The sequence below is a fragment of the Centroberyx gerrardi genome, chromosome 16 (assembly GCF_048128805.1).
Source record: "Centroberyx gerrardi isolate f3 chromosome 16, fCenGer3.hap1.cur.20231027, whole genome shotgun sequence".
NCBI classification, from domain to species: Eukaryota; Metazoa; Chordata; class Actinopteri; order Beryciformes; family Berycidae; genus Centroberyx; species Centroberyx gerrardi.
In genome coordinates, this window is record NC_136012.1 from 10,660,300 (window position 1) to 10,682,341 (window position 22,042).

At 41.6% G+C, this 22,042-nt stretch overlaps 6 pseudogenes; all 6 read right to left on the reverse strand.

Annotated features, from left to right (window-relative positions):
- Nucleotides 1-28: 28 nt before the first annotated feature.
- Nucleotides 29-2,594, reverse strand: LOC139916048 (protocadherin alpha-2 pseudogene; annotated as a pseudogene).
- A 1,306-nt stretch (nt 2,595-3,900) lies between these two features.
- On the reverse strand, nt 3,901-6,318 carry LOC139916049 (protocadherin alpha-2 pseudogene; annotated as a pseudogene).
- Nucleotides 6,319-7,430: 1,112 nt separating this feature from the next.
- On the reverse strand, nt 7,431-9,830 carry LOC139916050 (protocadherin alpha-3 pseudogene; annotated as a pseudogene).
- Nucleotides 9,831-11,385: 1,555 nt separating this feature from the next.
- On the reverse strand, nt 11,386-14,028 carry LOC139916052 (protocadherin alpha-3 pseudogene; annotated as a pseudogene).
- Nucleotides 14,029-15,325: 1,297 nt separating this feature from the next.
- On the reverse strand, nt 15,326-17,965 carry LOC139916053 (protocadherin alpha-8 pseudogene; annotated as a pseudogene).
- Nucleotides 17,966-18,772: 807 nt separating this feature from the next.
- LOC144542399 (protocadherin alpha-8 pseudogene) lies at nt 18,773-21,467 on the reverse strand (annotated as a pseudogene).
- Nucleotides 21,468-22,042: the final 575 nt, after the last annotated feature.

Here is a 22,042-nt window from a genome sequence, read left to right on the forward strand (position 1 = left end):
ATACAATTTAGATGTAATTTTAAAAGATTTAGATAAGCTCGGCATGCACCTAGATAAGATACAGACTTAAAGGCCGCGAAAAGAGAGTCAGTGTCGATTCCTAAACTCTGCTATTGTAGAAAACATATCAATCCTTCATGGATTTGAGGATGAGCAATATTGACTGGGAGAAAAAATGTACTCAGATGAAATACGGAGATTGGATTATTTCTTACCTTTTCTTTATTGGGTAAAGTCTGAGTCCGGCTAAAAGTGTCTCCTCCGTTAATACTGATCAGCTCCGCATCTACAGGCGGAAACGGCGCGGGGAAAACCACCATGTCACTCTTCAGTGTGTCTGAGCTGAAACACACGTCATACTGCTGAGTAGATTTAGAGTAAGACCAGCTCCCGTCAGGGTGGGTGGTGATCATTGGGGCGCTGTACCTGCTGAAACTGCCGTCTGTCCTGTGGCATTTGACAGCTATTAAACTGATGAGGCTCAGTAGAAAGATCACTGACACCGACACAATGGCGATCAGCAAATACAGGTTTAAATCAGAGAAGCTCTCCTCCTTTATCGGCACGTGTCTGAACTGAGTCTGGATGTCAGCTGTGCTTTCAACCACCACTACATCAATAGACACAGTAGCTGACAGGGAGGGCTCTCCGTTATCACAAACCAACACCACCAACGGGTGAGTCTTCACGTCATTGTCACTCATTCGCCTCTTAGTCCTGATTTCCCCGGTGCTGGTTCCGATTCGGAAGAGGTTGGTTCCCTTGGGCTCAGAGATGTGATAAGAAAGCAGCGCATTGTAGCCAGAGTCTGCGTCTACAGCCCGGATCTTGGCCACAAAGTAGCCCGCTTCAGCAGAATAGGGAATGTTCTCACTGTTAACGGAGCCGTGCTCAGAATAGGGCGCGAGAATCCCGGGACTGTTGTCATTCTCATCCAGGATAAACACGTTCACAGTCACGTTGCTGCTGAGCGGAGGAACACCAGAGTCTGTGGCCTGAACTTTAAACTGGAACGTTTTTATCTCCTCAAAGTTAAAAGACTGCAAGGCGACTATCTCTCCAGTCTCTGAGTTGATATTTACAACTGATGAAATGAGAAGATCTTTCGGAGAATTATCCAATAATGAATACGACATTTTTGCATTTTCATCTACGTCAGCATCATCTACAGTTATCTTTTTGACAATATCTCCAACTGGGCTATTCTCCTTCACATAAACATTAATACTGCCTTCTGGGAAACGAGGCGCGTTGTCATTCACATCAGAAATTTGTACAGTGATAACACCAGTGCTGGCCAGAGGTGGAGTTCCTTCATCAGTAGCTGTAATGGTGACATTGTACTGTGATGCGCTCTCTCTGTCAAGAAGCCCATCAACTATCAAAGAATAATAGTTTTTGTAATTTGATTTTAGTTTGAAAGGGACTGAATCACTGAGTTTGCAGTTGGTAAGACCATTCTGCCCACCATCCTTATCAGTCACTGTAACTAATGCGATCACTGTTCCAATTTCAGCGTTTTCCTTCACTGGACTCATGAGTGAAGTTATGGAGATTTCTGGAGCATTGTCATTAATATCAACAACCTCAACCAGTACTTTAGAAAAGCCGCTGCGGGGGGAAGAGCCTCTGTCTGTTGCTTGAACACGTAATTCGTAAGCTGAATTTTCTTCATGATCCAAATTTGCCTTTACACTAATGTGACCACTTTGTGGTTCTATAGAGAATTTGTCCCCTGCATTTATATTGCCGCGTTTCATAAAAGAATATATTATTTCTGCGTTTAAACCTTCGTCTAAGTCCGAGGCGTCTAATTGCAATATATCTGTACCCAGTGACAGATTTTCATTCACGCTCACTTTGTACAACGGTTTGCTGAAAACAGGGGAATTATCATTACCATCCAATACATTAACAAGTATCTGTGAAGTCCCCGATTTTGAAGGTTTTCCTCCATCTACTGCAGTCAGAATAAGTTTAACAACTGCCTGCTTCTCTCTATCTAAAGGTTTTTGCAGCAGTAACTCAGCAGACACACTCTGATCTCCATTTCTCTGTACATCCAGAGTGAAATATTCATTCGGACTCAGTTTGTAGGTCTTTACTGAATTACTGCTCCGGTCTGGATCGTTTGCTATTGGGAGAGGATACGTCTCTCCCGTTGAAGAAGACTCGGAGATGTTAAATATGTGATTTTGCTCAAGGAATGAGGGCGCGTTATCATTTATGTCAAGAACGTTGACCTCAATGCGATAAAGATTCATAGGATGGCTCAATAATGCCTCTATATTTAAGGAGCACTTCAACAAATTCGGACAAAGCTCCTCTCGGTCTATCCTGTCATCTACAAACAACTCTCCTGTTCTTAAATTAGCCTCGAAATATCTCTTACTGTATCCCGATACAATCCGAAGACTCCGTTCCTCTAGTTCCTGTATTTTAATGTTTAAATCCTTTGCGAGATTCCCCACCACCGTGCCTTTGTCCACCTCCTCGGAAACGGAGTAGGATATCTGAGCTGCAGACCAGTCAGATAAACAAAGAAGAATGGCGCACAGAATCCAGTCGGCCTGTCTGTTCTGTCGACGACTCATCCTTTTGTGTAGGAAAGACCTTAAGCCAAATAATCCACACAGAGCAAAACAATTAATCATATATATGGAGTTATGTCCTGAAGACAGCCAAGCTCCTTTCGTCTCGGGATCATCTACCGAGTGGTTTACTAACCCATCCCTACGCATACAGGACGCTTCTTTTTTCACCGTCAACAGAGGAGGAGTTTGGGGGAATTAATGCACAAGCTTGTATATGTGGTCTCCAGCGACATCTTGTGTTTATTTGATATACTATATTAGACACTAACACTAAACGACAGCACCACATCATAAGTTAAGTTTTTTTTATAAACATATAGCCCGAGTCTCAAGTGATCATTGGATTCGATGAAGTATGTTGATTGCAAAAAACGAAACAATAAACTAAACAGTGAAACAGACAAATAAACGTAGATATACATACATTAACTATCAGAGAAAAAAATAGTCACGTGTTAAAGAATAACTGCAATATAGTAAAAAAAAAAAAAAAGGGTATTAACTGTGATTTGTTTCACCACAAAATCCTACTTCATGTGTCAGCTCAAACAACCATCACCTGACAGTTCGTTTCAATATTGAACCAATACAGAAATGTGGAAATTAGGATTGGGTACCAATGTGGTGTTGCAATCCTTTTTATGCCCTCTTAGGCATCATGTCCCTGTTGTGAATGGCTATAATGCCAAGCATCTGTACCTACATGATCCTAAAAGAAAAAGCAGACCTACACTGAAACTAACCCTTTGGATTGGCTGGATAAGATATTCTACAGCTTTGACGAGCGGCGGGCAGATTAGCTGTGCTTTGTTGAGCTTAATAAATATTTTCATTTTTGAAATATACATAAGTGCAACGGAGAATGACACGAAGAAAATAATATGCGAATTTAACGAAAAGATTAAATGACTTTGACTCAAGCACACCGTTCTAGAATGTTTTGAACAATGGACAATCAAAAAACTCTGAGAGCTGTCAGCACCATGGAGAGCGCCATTCCCATGAAGCAGGACCAAACGCAGACGACTATGGATCATCTATTTTGTAAACTATTGTTGTTACCAATGGGCCAAGAAGTCAATGATAACTGGTTGCACAGTTGCACTAAAGGGAAGAACATTTAAGCATACCAATGTTTTAATCAGCAATATTAAAAAGCTCTAAAACTCCCGGCCGACAAAGGTATATGAAAACGATGGAATATTATATTTTGTTTTGTTTTCAAAAATGACAAGTATACTCTACCTTCTCTTTCTTAGGGTGAAGCGAAAACAATATAAATCTATGAATAAAATAAATTATACAGCTATTGGTAGCCTTGAATTTTATGTGTCATCACTCTTACCTTCTCTTTGCTGGGTAAAGTCTGAGTCCGGTTAAAAGTGTCTCCTCCGTTAATACTGATCAGCTCGGCATCTACAGGCGGAAACGGCGCGGGGAAAACCACTACGTCACTCTTCAGTGTGTCTGAGCTGAAACACACGTCATACTGCTGAGTAGATTTAGAGTAAGACCAGCTCCCGTCAGGGTGGGTGGTGATCATTGGGGCGCTGTACCTGCTGAAACTGCCGTCTGTCCTGTGGCATTTGACAGCTATTAAACTGATGAGGCTCAGTAGAAAGATCACTGACACCGACACAATGGCGATCAGCAAATACAGGTTTAAATCAGAGAAGCTCTCCTCCTTTATCGGCACGTGTCTGAACTGAGTCTGGATGTCAGCTGTGCTTTCAACCACCACTACATCAATAGACACAGTAGCTGACAGGGAGGGTTCTCCGTTATCACAAACCAACACCACCAACGGGTGAGATTTCACGTCATTGTCACTCATTCGCCTCTTAGTCCTGATTTCCCCGGTGCTGGTTCCGATCCGGAAGAGGTTGGTTCCCTTGGGCTCAGAGATGTGATAAGAAAGCAGCGCATTGTAGCCAGAGTCTGCGTCTACAGCCCGGATCTTGGCCACAAAGTAGCCCGCTTCAGCAGAATAGGGAATGTTCTCACTGTTAACGGAGCCGTGCTCAGAATAGGGCGCGAGAATCCCGGGACTGTTGTCATTCTCATCCAGGATTAAAACGTTCACAGTCACGTTGCTGCTGAGCGGAGGAACACCAGAGTCTGTGGCCTGAACCTGAAACTGGAACGTTTTCAACTCCTCAAAGTTGAAAGACTGCAGGCTGATTATATCTCCAGTCTCGGAGTTGATGTTTACCATTGAGGCTATGTGGGTGTTCTTCAGAGAATTATCAATCAAGGAATATGTTGTTTTTGCGTTTTCATTCAAATCTGCATCAAAGGTCGTCATAGTATGAATAACAGCTCCCACTGGACTATTCTCTTTCACATAAACATTAATAATAGGTTCCAGGAAACGAGGCGCATTGTCATTGACATCAGAAATGTGAACGGTAATAACGCTGGTGCTCGATAGAGGCGGGGTCCCCTCATCTGTAGCTGTAATTGAGATATTATACTGGGAAACACTTTCTCTGTCAAGATGCCCGTCAACCAACAAGGAATAATAATTTTTATAGTTAGATTTTAATTTAAATGGCACGGAGCCAGTGAGCTTACAGTCTGTGAGGCCATTTTTGCCTCCATCTTTATCAGTTATAGTCACCAAAGCGACAACTGTTCCTATTTCAGCGTCCTCTTTTACTGGACTCATGAGTGATGACACCAAGATTTCTGGAGAATTGTCATTGATATCAATAACTTCTACTAAAATCTTGCCACGCGCACTGCGAGGAGGAGTCCCTTTGTCTCGTGCTTGCACACGAATTTCATACGCTTGAGTTTCCTCATAATCAATATTCCCCTTTACAGTAATTTCACCAGTTTCATCGTTCAGGGAAAATTTGTCATCTGGGTTTAAACGTCCCCCTTCTGTAAAAGTGTATAGAAGCTGACTATTGACACCTTCATCTAAGTCAGTAGCGCTCAGTGTTAATAATGTGGCTCCAATCTTTGCATTTTCAACAACCTGAACCTTGTAGAGAGGTTTACTAAACGATGGGGAATTATCATTTACATCCATTATATTGACTATAATTTGTAATGAACCCGATCTAGCAGGTTTACCTCCATCTACAGCGGTCAGTGTGAGTTCAATAACAGCCTGTTTCTCTCTGTCTAAAGCTTTCTGCACCACCAATTCAGCAGACACACTCTGCTCTCCACTGCTCTGCACATCCACGGTGAAGTATTCATTTGAGCTCAGCTTGTAGCTCTTTACCGAGTTACTGCCTATGTCTGCGTCATGAGCTATTGGCAGTGGATACCTCTCCCCGGGAAATGAAGACTCATACACTTCAATTGCCTTTGTATCCTCCAGAAAATATGGCGAATGGTCATTAATATCAAGAATATTAACCTCAATTCGATGGAGGTTCCGAGGATGACTCAATATGGCCTCTATATTTAAAGAGCACTTTATCGTATTAGGACAAAGCTCCTCTCGGTCTATCCTCTCGTTAACGAACAGAATTCCAGTTTTCTGATTTACCTCAAAATACCGCGTTTTATACCCCGAGTTAATCCGAAGACCAGTGGATTCCAGTTCCTGCACATTGAGGTTTAAATCCTTAGCGAGATTCCCCACTACCGTGCCTTTGTTCACCTCCTCTGAAACTGAATAAGATATCTGAGCCGCAGACCAGTCACAGAGACAAAGCAGAGCGACAAACAGACCCCTAAAATAATCCCATTGTTCCAGAGCAGCCATCGCTGTTTAATCACAAGAGACGAATCCAAGTTGCCGCATATGCACAAAAAAACATTAAAACAAACTGTTGTATATCCAATCTTGCTTATGGTCCAACCCTTCTCGCAACGACTCCATTCGACTGTTTCCTCTTTCCACAAAGAACTACGAGCTGATGACGTTTTCCTTTTTTCATGAACGGAGGAGGAGTTTTAGACACTGAACGCATTATTTTCTGTGGTCTCCAGCGACACCACGTGTTTCTTTGGTATACAATTTAGATAGCCCAAAAGAGAAGAGGAAGTGTTCGTTATGTCTAATGAACTGCATTAATGAGAAACAACTATGTTGAACCAAACCACCATAATTAATGGGTGAAGAGCTCACCTCTAAATAGAAAAGAGATTAAACTCATAATATCAGTAAATCAAACCATATAGAGAGTAACTAAAGTTCAGCTTGCTATTCATTAATACAATATTGATTCACATTATTCTCTAGGTGTTTTACATGCTCGTTGCCTCTAAGCAATTCATATTATTCATGAAGAAGACATGAGATTATCTGCTAAGAACTGATCTTAAACAACAATTTAAGGACCACGGACACCATATGAATCTCAACTCGTTGTTATGAAAAGACCCCAACATAGTATTGCCCAGATGGGCAGGTTAGGAAGTTGGTTGAGAGGTCCAGTGGTGTATAAAAGTTCTGTGTTACAAATGAATGTAGTATTGTTGAGAAGAGAAGAGTGGTTCAGCACCACGGACAGCGACTCAGTGTAATTTACATGCATGTACTGCCATTCCTTGATGATTAAATTGTTGAAGTGACGAAGTCGCTAAAAGATCATAAAATATTCCGTGGAAAGTATTCACATTGGTTATATGATTTTTTTCCCAAAAAAATTGTACAAGCCATCCCCGTAACAGTAATGTTCAGCACTCATTAATTCCCTTGTACACCTTTCTATTGCGTAACAGAAATAACTTTATTTTTAATTTACAGTCTGCAAGGGTGTATGTATGACGTTAGTGTTCTTATCGCTGTGTGTAAAAAAAAAATAAAAAACACATATAATGCGTTCAACCAAAGGTTTAACTAAGAGGCTGCACCCAGTTGAGAAAACTATTCTAAGACGAGGCATGGCTTACCTTATCTTTGTTGGGTAAAGTCTGATTCCGGTTAAAAGTGTCTCCTCCGTTAATACTGATCAGCTCCGCATCTACAGGCGGAAAAGGCGCGGGGAAAACCACTACGTCACTCTTCAGTGTGTCTGAGCTGAAACACACGTCATACTGCTGAGTAGATTTAGAGTAAGACCAGCTCCCGTCAGGGTGGGTGGTGATCATTGGGGCGCTGTACCTGCTGAAACTGCCGTCTGTCCTGTGGCATTTGACAGCTATTAAACTGATGAAGCTCAGTAGAAAGATCACTGACACCGACACAATGGCGATCAGCAAATACAGGTTTAAATCAGAGAAGATCTCCTCCTTTATCGGCACGTGTCTGAACTGAGTCTGGATGTCAGCTGTGCTTTCAACCACCACTACATCAATAGACACAGTAGCTGACAGGGAGGGTTCTCCGTTATCACAAACCAACACCACCAACGGGTGAGATTTCACGTCATTGTCACTCATTCGCCTCTTAGTCCTGATTTCCCCGGTGCTGGTTCCGATTCGGAAGAGGTTGGTTCCCTTGGGCTCAGAGATGTGATAAGAAAGCAGCGCATTGTAGCCAGAGTCTGCGTCTACAGCCCGGATCTTGGCCACAAAGTAGCCCGCTTCAGCAGAATAGGGAATGTTCTCACTGTTAACGGAGCCGTGCTCAGAATAGGGCGCGAGAATCCCGGGACTGTTGTCATTCTCATCCAGGATAAAAACGTTCACAGTCACGTTGCTGCTGAGCGGAGGAACACCAGAGTCTGTGGCCTGAACTTTAAACTGGAACGTTTTTATCTCCTCAAAGTTAAAAGACTGCAGGCTGACTATATCTCCAGTCTCTGAGTTGATATTTACTATTGTAGACAGCGGCAGTGAGTTACTATTACTGTCTAAAAATGAATAGCTCACCTGACTGTTTTCACTGACGTCAGCATCAAATGCAGTCACTGTTTTAATAATTGTTCCTTTTTGACTGTTCTCTTTCACATAAACATGAATTAAAGGCTCCGAAAAAAGCGGTGCGTTGTCATTGACATCAGAAACGTGAACTGTAATAACGCTGGTGCTAGAGAGAGCTGGGGTACCTTCATCAGTAGCTGTGATGGTGACGTTGTATTGGGGAGTTATTTCTCTGTCTAGAGGCTCGCCAACTACTAAAGAATAATAATCTTTATAATTTGTCTCTAATTTGAGAGGGACATTATTTGCGATCTCGCATTTTACTTCACCGTTTTTGCCTCCATCTCTGTCGAGAACTGACACAAGTGCAATAGCCGTGCCAACTTTCGCGTCCTCCTTCACTGTATTGAGTAGCGACGTCACAGTGATCTCAGGAGCATTGTCATTTAGGTCCACCACCTCTACTAGTACTTTACACTGTGCTGCCAATGGAGGTTGGCCTTTGTCACTAGCCTGCACACGGATCTCAAAAGCAGGATTTGTTTCGAAGTTAATTCTTCCTTTAACTGTTAATATCCCTGTTTCCGAATCAATTTCAAAGATTTCCAAGACATGATCTTGATCTTTTGAACTCAAAGAATACGAAATGTCCCTGTTTGTTCCCTCATCGGCGTCTGTTGCAGTTACAGTTAATACTGTAGTGCCAAGCGGTACATTTTCTGTAATACTTGTTTTATACAAGGTTTTGGTAAACACTGGGATGTTATCATTGATGTCCAAAACATTGATTATTATCTCTGATGTGCCTGATTTTGGAGGTGCTCCCCCATCTAGAGCGGTCAGTGTGAGTTTAATAACAGGCTGTTTTTCTCGGTCTAATGCTTTCTGTAGCACCAACTCAGCAGACACACTCTGCCCTTTGTGCACCGCTAAAGAAAAATATTCATTGGGATTTAGCTTGTATGTACTGATACCATTTTTCCCTACATCGGCATCGTAGGCTGACAGCACATGGAATGTAGCCCCCGGGAATATGCTCTCAGCTACGTCGATAGTTTGTGATTTGGCACTGAAGGATGGGTAATTATCATTTACATCAAGAATATTAATTTCAGTGCGGTAAAGTTTCAATGGATTATTAATCACTGCCTCTACATTTATTGTACATTTTGTAGCTTTCGCACAGAGCTCCTCTCTGTCTATTCTCTCACTGACGTAGAGAACACCAGTCTTAAGGTTTACCTCGAAATATTTTTTCTTTGATCCGGTAACAATCTGAAACATACGGGACTCCAAATCCTGGACATTGAGGTTAAGATCCTTAGCGATATTTCCAACAGAAGTCCCTGGGTTTACCTCCTCTGAGACGGAGTAGGTGAGCTGCCCGGACACTGATTCCCAGTAACACTCCAGCAAAACAAGAACTAAATATATCCCAATAGAGCTCCATCTACTCGGTAAATGCATAATTCCATAAAACGACAATAAAGCATAGATCCTAATGTCGATGTTTCCGTCGCGTATTCAGGCCAAGATGACAGTAATGGGAATTATATGCAAGCTATCAGTAGGATTGCTCCTCGTTCCGTTCCGTCTCGCTCTGCTTCTCATTCTAACAAAGCCCTGAGAAAAATGATTACCCCTTGAATCTGGGAGGGGCATCAAGAGCTCAACGAGGAGGTCTCAAAGTTATGGTCTACAGTGTCGCCACATGGTCATTTGAAATAACTACAATGACTATAAATGAACACACTGAAATAACATGCTGTCTTTTAAATCCCCACCACTGAAAACCTTCCAATATCAACGAAAAACAAGCGATCGTTAATGCGTAAAATATCATTAGGATCATTTAAGTTAGCACAGTCTGAAGAACCATGGACAGAGCATTATGCTGCAGTTTTAAATAATGACTAGGAACACACTTGAAGATGTGTCAATAGTCATAAAATAGTGTGGATCTATTCGGGTTAACAAATAACAAAACGTTTTGCCTTCTTCGCTAAAACAGGAAAAGGGGCAAGTGATGTTTGCCTTGGTGTACATAACCTAAAACCTTCGGGAACGGATGAAAGATGACAGTTCATATACACACTGACATTAGATAAGGCTTCACGTCTAACGTCATTACACATAAAAGCTATCATTATCATAGACAATACAGCATTTCATCTTCTTTGGTAACTTTCGTTTGCCAGGTTAACAACGGTTAGAGGCTTGCATTCAGCACCACAGACAGCGCTATTTCCAATAAGATCAGAGAGGAAAAAGCAAAGTAGTATACAGCCCCTCTCCAGACACTTTACAAACAAGATTTTCAATCAGACCTTGCAAGGAAAAGAACTGAGACCAAACTATTTGCAAATAATTCTTTGTTTAACCTGAATGGAAATATCACATTTATGGTGTCACACACAGGTACTTACAATGAGTTTGTGAACGTTTTGACAATCACAGAAACGTATTTAAAAGACCATTTATAAAAGGCTTGAGACTACTTTTCGGCGAATTGCTGTTTACTTGACCATGTCAGAATTGTCCTCATCTAGACCCCAGTCACCCGTAACACAAAAAAGGTCATAAAACACATGCAGCTAATCATTTCAAATCACTACCTATGTAGGTCTGTTTCTGTGGGAAATAAAAGTCCATTGCACAATAATTCATAAATATGGAGGATTACATCATAATAAATATACGGAAGCCTTGATCTTCACTTAGCTAATAGCATCAATAATATATCATTGTGAGTTTAACTTTCATTTCCTAAAAGTAGATGTCAAGCTTTTCAAAAAGAGTATATCTCATTATGAAAAAAACAACATACAATTATATTTTACCAAGGTCTGCTACTACATTCGTTTTCAAGGAAAAGTAAGAGCACTCAATGAAAGTCTCAGCTATTCTTTACATTATTTTCCCCAGCTGTACACCTCAATGTCATTTTGACTGTGAATGTCAAGGGTGAATAATCACACATTTTTTGTGATGACGCGTTCTGAGAGAAGTATAGACACGTGGATCAGATAAGGGCGTCAATGGGACACACCTTTGGAAAAAAATGAGTAAATCACGTCATGTGGACACATTCTGCAAATGCAAAGTGCTCACTCCTGGCGCAAAAAAAGAAGTATAAATATGAATTGTCGTCTTCCTTGTTGAGGGATACACAATAAAATGAAACCCCTTCGATCGTTTCAATTACAATGTTTGGGAGCTGCCAACTCAAAACTTTCGAAAGAACAAACTATATAATTAATGTATCTGGTTTGTATGCCCTTACCTTATCTTTGCTGGGTAAAGTCTGAGTCCGGTTAAAAGTGTCTCCTCCGTTAATACTGATCAGCTCGGCATCTACAGGCGGAAACGGCGCGGGGAAAACCACTACGTCACTCTTCAGTGTGTCTGAGCTGAAACACACGTCATACTGCTGAGTAGATTTAGAGTAAGACCAGCTCCCGTCAGGGTGGGTGGTGATCATTGGGGCGCTGTACCTGCTGAAACTGCCGTCTGTCCTGTGGCATTTGACAGCTATTAAACTGACGAGGCTCAGTAGAAAGATCACTGACACCGACACAATGGCGATCAGCAAATACAGGTTTAAATCAGAGAAGCTCTCCTCCTTTATCGGCACGTGTCTGAACTGAGTCTGGATGTCAGCTGTGCTTTCAACCACCACTACATCAATAGACACAGTAGCTGACAGGGAGGGTTCTCCGTTATCACAAACCAACACCACCAACGGGTGAGATTTCACGTCATTGTCACTCATTCGCCTCTTAGTCCTGATTTCCCCGGTGCTGGTTCCGATTCGGAAGAGGTTGGTTCCCTTGGGCTCAGAGATGTGATAAGAAAGCAGCGCATTGTAGCCAGAGTCTGCGTCTACAGCCCGGATCTTGGCCACAAAGTAGCCCGCTTCAGCAGAATAGGGAATGTTCTCACTGTTAACGGAGCCGTGCTCAGAATAGGGCGCGAGAATCCCGGGACTGTTGTCATTCTCATCCAGGATAAAAACGTTCACAGTCACGTTGCTGCTGAGCGGAGGAACACCAGAGTCTGTGGCCTGAACTTTAAACTGGAACGTTTTTAACTCCTCGTAGTTAAAAGACTGCAGGCTGACTATATCTCCAGTTTCTGAGTTGATATTTACCATTGTAGACAGCGGCAGTGAGTTACTATTGCTGTCTAAAAATGAATAGCTCACCTGGGCGTTTTCACTGACGTCAGCATCAACTGCAGTCATTGTTTTAATAATTGTTCCTACTTGACTGTTCTCTTTTACATAAATATTAATTAAGGCCTCTGAAAAATGCGGTGCGTTGTCATTGACATCAGACACATGCACAGTAATAACACTGATGTTCGAGAGAGGCGGACTCCCTTCATCAGTAGCTGAAATGGTGACATTGTACTGGGGAGTGATTTCTCTGTCAAGAGGCCCGTCAACCACTAAAGAATAATAGTTTTTGTAATTTGTCTCTAATTTGAACGGGACGTTATTTAAGACTTCGCACTTCACTTCACCATTTTTGCCACCATCTGTGTCGAGAACTGATACAAGCGCAACAGCAGTACCTACTTTAGCGTCCTCCATCACTCTATTGAGCAGTGACGTCACAGTGATTTCAGGAGCATTGTCATTTAGATCAATTATTTCCACCAGTACTTTACAATGAGCGGACATCGGTGGTTGACCTTTGTCTCTGGCCTCTGCACGGATCTCAAAAGCTCGTCTGTCCTCGAAGTCGATTTTGCCTTTCACTGAAATTATCCCCGTGTCAGGGTCAATTCTGAAAATGTCAAGAATATGGTCTTGATCTTTACTACGAAGAGAATATACTATTTCACTGTTTGTGCCTTCATCAGTGTCAGTCGCATTTAAAGTGAAGACTGCCGTCCCAATGGGTATGTTTTCAATCATTTTAACTTTGTATAAAGTACTGCTGAATATCGGTGCGTTATCATTAATATCTAGAATATGTATTTCGATCTCTGATGTGCCTGATTTTGGTGGATTTCCCCCGTCTATCGCGGTTAAAATGAGCTGTATTGTTGGCTGTTTCTCACGGTCTAGGGCTTTCTGCAGCACTAATTCAGCAGATATACTCTCCCCTCCTTTGTGTGTGGCAAGAGAGAAGTATTCGTTAGGACTGAGCTTATACGTGCTGACACCATTCTTGCCCACATCCGCATCGGTTGCCTCTGATAAAGCGAATTTAAATCCCGGTAAAGTGTTCTCTGCAATGTCCAATATTTGTGATTTTGTGTTGAAACACGGAGAATTGTCATTAACATCTCTAATATCTATTTCCACACGGTAAAGCTTTAATGGATTGTTTATCACAGCCTCTACGCTTACCGTGCATTTGGGTTCATCTGCACAGAGATCCTCTCTGTCTATTCTCTCATTGACGTAGAGAAAACCAGTCTTAAGATTTACCTCGAAATATTTTCTCTTTGATCCGGTAACAATCTGAAACATACGGGACTCTAAATCCTGTAAATTGAGGTTTAGATCCTTAGCGATATTTCCAACAGAAGTCCCCGGGTTTACCTCCTCTGAGACGGAGTAGGTGAGCTGCGCGGACACCGATTCCCAGTAACACTCCAGCAAAACAAGAGCTAGATATATCCCAATAGAGCTCCATCTACTCGGTAAATGCATAATTCCACAAAACGAGAATAAAGCATAGATCCTAATGTCGATGTTTCCGACGGTTATTCAGGCCAAGATGGTCGTAATGGGAGCCAAATTACATGTAAGCTATCAGTAGGATTGGTCCTCGTTCCGTTCCGTCTCACTCTGCTTCTCATTCTAACAAAGCCCTGAGAAAAATGATTACCCCTTGAATCTGGGAGGGGCATCAAGAGCTCAACGAGGAGGTCTCAATGTTATGGTCTACAGTGTCACCACATGGTCATTTGAAATAACTACAATGACTATAAATCAACAGACTGAAATAACATTCACCACCACTGAAATCCATCCAATTTGAATGCTAAACCAAAAACTAAGTATTTTCAATTGGTTATTTTTCACTAGGCTCATTTAAGTTGGCACAGTATGATCGCCATCTATTTCAGCACCATGGATAGAGCAATGTTATGCCGGTACCGTGTTGAAGCAATGACCAAGAACAAACTTGAAGCGAGGTGATATATCAATAGACATAACAATTGTATGTCTCTGAAGAAAAAAAGAAATGTTTGGAGTAACAAATAACAAGAACAAATTTTGGTTTCTTCACCAAAACATAAAAACAAACTGGGGCAAGTAATGTTCACCTGGGGGTACATGGCCTAAAACCTTAAGGAACGAATGATAGATGATGATTTACAGCACAAAATTACATTACATAAGGCTTCACATACTACGTCAATAAACATTAAAGCCATCACAATCTTAGACAAGGTGGCATTGCTTTCTTCTTTGATAAGTTTTGGTTGTTTAACAACTGTCATAGGCTTGCATTCAGCATCATAGACAGCGCTACTTCCAATAAGATCAGAGAGGAAAGTCTCCAGCTCCTCTCCAGACACTTTAAAAACAAGATTTTCAATCAGACCTTGCAAGAAAAAGAACTGAGACCAAACTATTTGCAAATAATTCTTAGTTTAACCTGCATGGAATATGACATTTATGGTGTTCCTCACACACAGGTACATACATTGAGTTTGTGAACGTTTTGACAATGACAGAAACGTATTTAAAAGACCATTTAGAAAAGGATTTATATTACTGTCCGGCGAATTACTGTTTACTTTACCATGTCAGAATTGTGCTCATCTAGACCCCAGTCACCCATAACACTAAAATTACATCCTGATGAATATGTTTGATTTGACGAAAATATTTTTTGTAGACAATGATCTTCACTTAGCTAATAGCTTCAATAAGGGGTGGATAATCACACATACTTTTTTGTGTTGAAGCGTTTTTGAGAAAAGTATAGACACATGGATCAGGTAAGGGCGTCACTGGGACACACCTTAGAAAAAAATTTATTAAATCACGTAATGTGGACAAATTCTGCAAATGCACAGTGCTCACTCTTGGCGCAAACAAAGAAGTACAAATATGAATCCTCGTTTTACTTGTTGTGGGATTCACAATATAATGAAACACTTTCGATAATTTAAGATATAATTTTTGGGAGCTACCAAAACAAAACTTTCGAAAGGAAAAACTATATAATGAGTGTATCTGCTTTGTATGCCCTTACCTTCTCCTTGCTGGGTAAAGTCTGAGTCCGGCTAAAAGTGTCTCCTCCGTTAATACTGATCAGCTCCGCATCTACAGGCGGAAACGGCGCGGGGAAAACCACTACGTCACTCTTCAGTGTGTCTGAGCTGAAACACACGTCATACTGCTGAGTAGATTTAGAGTACGACCAGCTCCCGTCAGGGTGGGTGGTGATCATTGGGGCGCTGTACCTGCTGAAACTGCCGTCTGTCCTGTGGCATTTGACAGCTATTAAACTGATGAGGCTCAGTAGAAAGATCACTGACACCGACACAATGGCGATCAGCAAATACAGGTTTAAATCAGAGAAGCTCTCCTCCTTTATCGGCACGTGTCTGAACTGAGTCTGGATGTCAGCTGTGCTTTCAACCACCACTACATCAATAGACACAGTAGCTGACAGGGAGGGTTCTCCGTTATCACAAACCAACACCACCAACGGGTGAGTTTTCACGTCATTGTCACTCATTCGCCTCTTAGTCCTGATTTCCCCGGTGCTGGTTCCGATCCGGAAGAGGTTGGTTCCCTTGGGCTCAGAGATGTGATAAGAAAGCAGCGCATTGTAGCCAGAGTCTGCGTCTACAGCCCGGATCTTGGCCACAAAGTAGCCCGCTTCAGCAGAATAGGGAATGTTCTCACTGTTAACGGAGCCGTGCTCAGAATAGGGCGCGAGAATCCCGGGACTGTTGTCATTCTCATCCAGGATTAAAACGTTCACAGTCACGTTGCTGCTGAGCGGAGGAACACCAGAGTCTGTGGCCTGAACTTTAAACTGGAACGTTTTTAACTCCTCATAGTTAAAAGACTGTAGACTGACTATATCTCCAGTCTCTGAGTTGATATTTACCATTGTAGACAGCGGCAGTGAGTTACTATTACTGTCTAAAAATGAATAGCTCACCTGGCCATTTTGATCGACGTCAGCATCAACTGCGGAAACTGTTTTAATAACAACTCCTATTGGATTATTCTCTTTCACATAAACATTGATTACGGGTTCTGGGAATCGAGGTTTGTTGTCATTTACATCTGAGACGTGTACAACAATAACACTGGTGCTGGAGAGAGGGAGGTTCCCTTCATCAGTAGCAGTGATGGTGACATTGTACTGAGAGACACTCTCTCTGTCCAGAGAACCGTCAACCACCAACGAATAATAGTTTTTATAATTTGAATCTAATTTGAAAGGGACGTTGTTGTTAATTTTACAATTTACCATTCCATTTTTGCCTCCATCTTTATCGAGAATTGAAACAAGCGCAATGGCAGTGCCTATCGAGGCATCCTCTTTCACTGTGTGTAATAGTGACGTAATTGAAATCTCAGGGGCATTGTCATTGACGTCTAAAACTTCAATCAATAATTTAGCATGTGAGGTCATCGGAGAAGAAGCCCCATCATTGGCTTGAACTCGAATCTCAAAAGCATTATTGACTTCAAAGTCGATATTTTTTTTATTTGTGACAGTTCCTGTTTTTGGATCTATGGAAAAAAGATCTGCCGTATCCCCCCGACCCAAGTCACTGAAGGAATAGTATATGTCCCCATTTGGGCCTTCATCTAAATCAGTAGCATTCAAACTTATTATCGATGTACCAATCGGCGCATTCTCATAAACACTGGCTTTGTACAGCGTTTTAGTGAAAACAGGAGGGTTGTCGTTAATGTCCAGGACATTTACTATAATAATCATACTACCAGATTTGACAGGAGTTCCTCCATCAATGGCAGTCAGTGTGAGTCTAATCACAGGCTGTCTCTCTCTGTCTAACGCTTTCTGAAGCACCAATTCAGCAGAAACACCCTCTCCCTTATGTGTAGCGAGAGAGAAGTATTCATTTTGACTAAGCTTGTAAGTATTCACAGTATTTATACCAACATCTGCATCATGAGCGGATTTTAAGGGGAATTTCGCCCCTGCTATTGTAATCTCCGTTATGTTAATTATTTGTGACCTGCTGCGAAATGATGGAGAATTGTCATTTACATCTAAGATGCTAATTTCAACACGATACAGTTTCAAAGGGCTATTAATAACTGCTTCTACACTGAGAGAACATTTCTGTTCATTAGCGCAGAGTTCCTCTCGGTCTATTCTCTCATTAACGTAGAGAACACCAGTTTTTAGGCTTACGTCAAAATATTTTCTCTGTGATCCGGTAACAATCTGAAACATACGGGACTCCAAATCCTGGACATTGAGGTTAAGATCCTTCGCGATATTTCCAACAGAAGTCCCCGGGTTTACCTCTTCTGAGACAGAGTAAGAGAGCTGCCCAGACACCGCTTCCCAGTAACAATCCAGCAGCAAAACCACTAGATATATTCCAATAGAGCTCGTTCTACTCGGTAAATGCATAATTCCATGTATCGAGAACAAAGCATAGATCCAAATGTCAACAATCCCGTCATATAATTCAGGTTAAGAGAGAAATACACCAGTCCACGTTCTCGGCATTATTTAACAGCAAACAGGAAAATGGTTGTCGCACCGTTCTCTCTCGCCCTACGTCTCTTTGTAACAAAGCCCTGAGAAACAGCATCATCCCCTGAATCTGGGAGGAGCCTCAAGCCACCAAACAGAACGTCCAAATGTGATGGTCTACAATGTCCTCATGTGGTCATTTGAAATAACTACAATCAACATCAAACAACTACAATGGAAAGACCTTCACTTTCTTAAATCCTCCGTAAACATCAATCTAATGACAAACTACTTGAAAAAAAATCGGGGAACATGAAAGTGTATTTTATCTCACGGATCTTTTAAGTTAACACAACGTGACCGTGATGTTTTTTCAGCAGTATGGATAGATCCTTATGAATTTCTGATTGAAACGAATACAACATTCAAGCAAAAGCGTCAGCAGAAGTAATGATAAAGAAAAATAATATAAAGACAGGATGCAGAAAAATAGACACGGACAGCTAGACACGAACCCATTTCACTTTTTTTTCAACAAATCAGAGAGCAAACTGAGGCCTAAGATTTTATCCATATAGATTGACTGCCTGGAAGTGATAAAATAGGTAAAATATCATACAGCAATTCTTAACAAACATGTGTGTAAATTTACTAATGTACGTGCCGGGTGGTGCAACATGCTTTTTCATTAGTAAGGAACATAGTTTGTCTTCCTTGCATCCTGGTGATTGGAAAACACGTTCAGACGCTTACGGTCAGCACCATGGACAGCGACACAGGCTCATTGACAATGATCCTGGAGCCATAAATGACTGGGAAGATAAACTAACAACCAAGAGATGTACAGTATGCCTATATCACCTTGAAAAGGCTTAATCTTACTGCTCCATTTTAACATAAATGAAAAGTCCATTAAAATGTAAATTTATTGTGATTTGGGACAAAGCCGTTTAATATAAAAGTTAAGAAAAAATATGAAGATGGGCATCTTTTGACATTCTCTTCTGCACATTAAAGTAGTAAAACAATGAGAAATACTTCAACATTCTCTTACCTTTTCTTTATTGGGTAAAGTCTGAGTCCGGCTAAAAGTGTCACTTCCGTTAATACTGATCAGCTCCGCGTCTACAGGCGGAAACGGCGCGGGGAAAACCACTACGTCACTCTTCAGTGTGTCTGAGCTGAAACACACGTCATACTGCTGAGTAGATTTAGAGTACGACCAGCTCCCGTCAGGGTGGGTGGTGATCATTGGGGCGCTGTACCTGCTGAAACTGCCGTCTGTCCTGTGGCATTTGACAGCTATTAAACTGATGAGGCTCAGCAGAAAGATCACTGACACAGACACAACGGCGATTAGCAAATACAGGTTTAAATCAGAGAAGCTCTCCTCCTTTATCGGCACGTGTCTGAACTGAGTCTGGATGTCAGCTGTGCTTTCAACCACCACTACATCAATAGACACAGTAGCTGACAGGGAGGGTTCTCCGTTATCAGAAACCAACACCACCAACGGGTGAGTTTTCACGTCATTGTCACTCAAACGTCTCTTAGTCCTAATTTCCCCGGTGCTGGTTCCGATTCGGAAGAGGTTGGTTCCCTTGGGCTCAGAGATGTGATAAGAAAGCAGCGCATTGTAGCCAGAGTCTGCGTCTACAGCCCGGATCTTGGCCACAAAGTAGCCCGCTTCAGCAGAATAGGGAATGTTCTCACTGTTAACGGAGCCGTGCTCAGAATAGGGCGCGAGAATCCCGGGACTGTTGTCATTCTCATCCAGGATTAAAACGTTCACAGTCACGTTGCTGCTGAGCGGAGGAACACCAGAGTCTGTGGCCTGAACTTTAAACTGGAATGTTTTTAACTCCTCAAAGTTAAAAGACTGCAGGGTGACTATATCTCCAGTCTCTGAGTTGATGGTCACCATTGTAGAAAGCGGCACTGAGTTACTATTACTGTCTAAAAATGAATAGCTCACCTGACCATTTTCACTGACGTCGGTATCAACTGCAGTCACTGTTTTAATAATTGTTCCTACTTGACTGTTCTCTTTAACATAAACATTAATTAAAGGCTCTGGAAAATGCGGCGAGTTGTCATTTACATCAGTTATGTGTACAGTTACAGACTTTGTGGTAGAAAGAGGCGGGATCCCTTCATCAGTAGCTGTGATGGTAACATTGTACTGAGAAGCTCTCTCTCTGTCAAGAGGGCCATCAACTACCAATGAATAATAGTTTTTATAATTTGTCTCCAATTTAAAAGGGACTTCATTTGCTACATTACATTTCACTTCACCATTTTTGCCTCCATCTTTATCAAGTACAGAAACGAGTGCAATTGCAGTACCTACTTTAGCGTCCTCCTTCACTGAGTTTACAAGTGACGTCACAGTGATCTCAGGAGCGTTGTCATTTAGGTCCACCACTTCTACCAGCACTTTACAATGAGCAGACATCGGAGGCTGGCCTTTGTCACTAGCCTGCGCACGGATTTCAAAAGCAGAATTTCTTTCAAAATCAATGTTACCCTGTACAGTAATGGCACCCGTGTGCGGATCAATGTTGAAAATTTCCAAGATATGATCTTTCTCATTTTTACTAATCGAGAAAACAACTTCACTATTCGTACCCTCGTCTACGTCAGTGGCATTCAATGAAAGAATTGTGGTTCCAATTGGTGTATTTTCAACTAGTCGTGCTTTATATAACGACATACTAAAAGTCGGAGCATTATCATTATTGTCTAAAACATTAACTATGATATCCAAAGTACCTGATCTTTGTGGAGTCCCTCCATCTAAAGCAGTCAAACTGAGTTTTACCACCGGCTCTTTCTCTCGATCTAAAGCTTTCTGCAGCACTAATTCTGCAGAAACGCTCTCTCCCCCTTTGTGCACAGCTAACGCAAAATATTCATTGGGGCTAAGCTTGTATGTACTGACGCCATTCTTTCCTACATCCACATCGATGGAATCAATTAATGGAAATTTTACACCGGGTAATGTATTTTCAGCTATGTCTATCGTTTGAGATTTTGCACGAAAAGATGGTGCGTTGTCATTCACATCTATTATTATGACTTCCACACGGTAAAGCTTTAATGGGTTGTTTATCACGGCTTCTACACTGACTGTACATTTGGGTTCATCTGCACACAGCTCCTCTCTGTCTATTCTTTCATCAACATAGAGCATGCCGGTCTTTAGATTTACCGAGAAATATTTTGTTTTAGACCCAGTAACAATCTGAAACATACGGGATTCCAAATCATGGACATTTAGGTTTAGATCCTTAGCGACATTTCCAACAGATGTCCCCGGGTTCACCTCCTCTGAGACGGAGTAGGAGAGCTGTCCGGACACCGCTTCCCAGTAACACTCCAGCAGCAAAAATAACAGATATGTCCCAAGACAGCTTCTTCTACTCGATAGAGACATGATTCCATTCAGCCTCAGCAAAACACCCACTCAAACGTAATCGTTCCTTCAAAATAATCCAAAATAACAGTGAAAAAATATAAGCTGTCTCATTTCTTTTTTCAGTTGCAACCAGAGAGATGGTTGTCGCACCGTACTCTACCGTCTTTCGTCTCTTTGTAACAAAGCCCAGTGAAACGTTATTATCTCCCGACTTTGGGAGGAGCCTCACGCTCCCAAAGAGAACGTCTCAGTATTACGGTCTACACTGTCGCCACGTGGTCATTTGAGATAACTACATCTATCATAAAACAACTTCAGTCATTACATCTGTTAGAATCTACAATTCTGAATAGCAGGGCCCACTGTATGCCAAGTGTCATTCAAGTTAACAGAATTTGACTGCTTGGTATTTAAGGTCCATGGAGAGAACCTTAAAGTTTCTGGTTTCTATTTTATATCGCTACATTTTAATGAAACAAACAGGCAGAGACTTACGTCATTTTCCAGAGTGATACCCATCCTAAAATCAATCCTATTAATGATAACTGAGAAGTTAGGTACTAGTGTGAAATACCAATACATACAGCTGCACA